Source organism: Myotis davidii, unplaced genomic scaffold (assembly GCF_000327345.1).
Source record: "Myotis davidii unplaced genomic scaffold, ASM32734v1 scaffold960, whole genome shotgun sequence".
Classification (NCBI taxonomy): domain Eukaryota; kingdom Metazoa; phylum Chordata; class Mammalia; order Chiroptera; family Vespertilionidae; genus Myotis; species Myotis davidii.
The window spans coordinates 3,092,783-3,096,806 of NW_006293003.1; the positions used below are offsets into that span (position 1 = coordinate 3,092,783).

Genomic DNA, 4,024 nt, shown 5'->3' on the forward strand with positions numbered 1-4,024 from the left:
GTACCCGAGGCTGAAGCACTGCACCCGGGGTTGAGGAACCCATGGCTGAGGCACCCGGGGCTGAGGAACCCATGGCTGAGGCACTCATGGCTGAGGCACCCATGGTTGAGGAACCGCACCCATGGCTTAGGCACCAGACCCATGGCTGAGGAACCTGTGGCTGAGGCACTGTACCCGTCCCTGAGGCACCTGTGGCTGAGGATGCGCACCCGTGGCTTATGCATTCCACCCATGGCTGAGGCACTCTTGGCTGAGGCACCCATGGCTGAGGCACCCATGGCTGAGGCACCCATGGCTGAGGCACCCATGGCTGAGGCACCCATGGCTGAGGCACCCATGGCTGAGGCACCCATGGCTGAGGCACCCATGGCTGAGGCACCCATGGCTGAGGCACCCATGGCTGAGGCACCCATGGCTGAGGCACCCGAGGCTGAGGTACCCGAGGCTGAGGTACCCGAGGCTGAGGAACCCGTGGCTGGGGCACCGCACCCATGGCTGAGGCACTGCAGCTGAGGCACCCATGGCTGCGGCACCCGTGGATAACCTGAAGGGACGGGTGGCGGGAGCGGGGAGGGACGTTGCAGGGAGGGAGGGGTGGCCTGGCTGCCAGGAAGCTCTTGGCAGCAGTGGTTTCTCTGGGGTGAGCGAGCTGATGGCCTCTCCGGGCCTGATTCCTCAGGTCACACCTCTTCACGGGCGCAGTGCCACTGTTTTCTTCTTTAGCCACGAAGACCGTAGAGCACAGTGCCAGCCTGAGAGAGGAGGGATCCGTGAGGACCGGGATCCCCAGCAGGGAAGGCCCGGCCGCATGACCAGTGCCTCCAGGGAGCAGCCCGTGACTCACGGAGGCCGGCAGGTCAGCGCCGACCTGGTTCAGGCAGCGGAGTCTCTTCTATCTGAGTCAGTGTCACCAGAGCAGGAAGGGGCGTGCATCGCTGAGGGACCCTGAGCGTGGCGGTGGACACGCTTGCCGGAGACTGCGGCTGGTCCCTGGGCGGGGGGCTGGCCCGTGTTTGGGACGAGGGAGGGTTGCACGACATTAGGAGCAGACACACACGTAGGAGGAAGGCGGGGAAAAGCCCATGGCCGTGTCCGTGGCCATGGCTGGGGCGCTGAGAGAGTGTGCCAGAGTGGACATCACTCTTCCTCTGTCCTGCTCCTTCACAAGTGCGTCACGTCCTGTGGGTGACAAAGTCACAGAAGCTGCAGTTGCATCAGAGCCCTCGCTCCCGGCCTCACTTCCCCCAGTTGATGCCGAGAGGGGTGGGGGACCAGAACAGCGCTCCAGGGTTGCAGCAGGTGGGAGGAGAAGTTCCAGCTCCGGGTCCTGCCCTGGTTCTGCAGGTCTCAGCGTCTTAAGGGAGAGAAGTCCCTCTGAGCCATCACCTGGGGGGCGGGGGTTGTGCCTTCCACCTGGGAACCCAGACCTGGAGCCCGAGAATGGCACACGCCCTGCCCTCCAGGACCTGGCTTCTGTCCTGACAAGCCCCTGCCTCCATGCAGCACCCCCATTGCCCGGCTACCTGGCGCAGCTGCTCAGAGATCCTTTCTCCTGTGTCTGCAGCTCCCACGGCGGGGCTGCCCTGGAATGTCTCTCTCATCCTGGCTCTTCCAGGGCCTCCTACTGAGCAGATTCCCTCCTGGGTCCTCTGTGAGCCTTCTCTGTGCAGGGCTCTGATCCGATGCAGAACGCCCACACCTCCTGGTGACGTCCACAGCCACCGCTCAGTTCACAGCTTGGTGGGGTTGGGGGGGCTGGTACCTGCATCCAAGTCCTCCTGAAGCCAGAGCCATGTCCAAAAGCAGTTTTTATTGGTTGTTATTTTGATTGCCAAAGCTCTCTTTTTAAAATAAACCTTTCTTGTTGAAAGTATTACATATGTCCCCCCGTTGCCCCCCATGGATCCCCTCCAGGCCACCCCACAAATCCAATCAAACTCAGCACAACACCGAAGGGTAGAACGCACTTTCAAGCTGTGCATTTGATCTCCTGTAAGGAGCACAGCTTCTTCTAGTGCACTGAGCCTTTCTTCTATTTTCTTATCTATGGGCTCTTGAGCTCCTGAGGCATCTGAAACGTTCTTCGCCAAGCCATCCACAAAATGAGCTGTGTGTATTTCTTGGCTTCAAGCTATGGCTGCAGTAGTGGCAGTAGCAATGAGATAGACTCGAGCCACGAGGCCAGGAATAAGCACTCTGATGAACCTCTTAGGGCAGCTTAGCAAATCACTCAGTTCTCTTAATATGGGAGCCTGTATCCCTGTACCAAGGTCCAGTAATATTAACTGGGAGCATGACAAAGGAAGGCTGATGTAATACAACCACCTCATAACCAAAGTTGTATCTAGAGTCTCTAGAGCAGGGTTGGGCAAACTTTTTGACTCGCATGAGTACAAGAGATTGTATACATTTTTACCTTAAGTACAATATCTGCAATTCCAATAAGGAGACGGTAAGTAGGAGGAACACTGGCAGTAAGACCTGTGATCACTGTAAGGTTATCATGATGCAAAGAAATGCTACCTACAGCGGCCATAAGCTTAAATATTTCCAACTGTACTCCTCCCCGCTTGCGGGTGTTTTGCTCTCGGTCAGGGCACTCAGCCTTAAATCAAACACTTTTTATTTCCTCGCAGACTTCCACACTTACACGAACAAATAATTACACCTAAGTAGACATACAAACATCAAATAAACATCCACACTTACACCTTTTCAGTGAACAAGTACTTTTACAGTCTTGGGATCTTGAGCAGATAACAGGAACACTGCCCAAGTCCCCTGATGGGGGCCTGACAGGAACAGATGTGGGGGCCTTTGGCTCGGGGGTATAAAGTCTCCATTCTTCCTCCCTGGGCACTGCTAAGGACAGGATCATTGGAGAGGTCTCTTCACCTAGGCAAGGCTGTGCTGAGCCATCTGGGGCAAAAGTGGTTTCTGCTTCCATCTTGGCTAAAAGGTCTCTGCCCAGTAGAGGGACCAGGCCCACTGGCAAATACAGGAATTCATGAACCACCTGGTGTGGAATGAGGAACCTGGTTTGCATAAAAGCAGTGTACAGAAGCAGAATTAAGCATGTTAATTATAGCTTTGGGTCTCGGGGTCACTGAATTGACAGAAACACCTTATCTAGAGCCCTCGGGTCTTGAGACCCCTGAGTTGCCAAGAACTCATTACCTAGAGCCATCGAGGCAATTCAGAGTAATTGCACGGTCCTGGTCTTGGCACCACAAACTCAACTGGAACTATTTAGGATAATTGTGCTGTCCTGTTTCCCAGGTACAGAAGAATGTGCTTTCTAAAACCAGTATGACCACTACAAATGGGATTTCACATTACAATAAATCATGGAAAGGAATGATTTATATAATTCAGAAAATCAAAATAACCTGTCCATTGTAAAACAAAGCAAATAGGCACCATACTTCACGGGTAATTATAAAAATTAATATTCCGTCTTCTGTGTATCATTTGTGCGTCAGCCCTCCGTCCAAGTCTTTGAACCCACGAAAGCCATGCTGGCCATGGACTCTCGCAGCTGAGGCACCTGTGGCTGAGCCACCCGAGGCTGAGGCAACCGTGGCTGAGGCACCTGTAGCTAACCTGAAGGCTGCCATCGTCATGATCATCCAGGTGTTTGTCCGCTACGCAGGGACACACAGCAGCAGGCGGAGCCTGAGCAAGGAGGAGCTGAGGGTGCTGCTGGAGAAGGAGCTCCCGGGCTTCCTGGAGGTGAGGCAGGGCGGGCAGGGGGCTCCCCTGGGGCAGGAGGCTCGCCTGGGACAGGAGGCTCGCCTGGGACAGGGGTCAGGGAAAGGGGGCTGTGGAGGAAGGAGGAAGGAGGGCATGGAAGGCAGAAGGGGCAGAAACTGTCCAGACGCATGGAGGTGGAGGGACGCCCCACTGTCCCAGGTCCACGGACTTGCAGCTCCTCGGCGGGAGAGGCTGTGGCCTGGGCGTGTTATGGATTCACTCAGCGAGACAGACCACCGACTCAGAATTTAAATTTAAGAGCCTTTATTAA

At 55.5% G+C, this 4,024-nt stretch overlaps 1 long non-coding RNA gene across 1 annotated transcript in view; it reads right to left on the reverse strand.

The window, feature by feature from the left end:
* Nucleotides 1–2,633: 2,633 nt before the first annotated feature.
* Nucleotides 2,634–4,024, reverse strand: part of LOC102769326 — a 3,026-nt gene continuing 1,635 nt past the window's right edge. Inside the window, exon 2 of the long non-coding RNA XR_435815.1 lies at nucleotides 2,634–2,940. This is a non-coding gene — a long non-coding RNA (uncharacterized LOC102769326). The remainder of the gene's footprint in view (nucleotides 2,941–4,024) is intronic.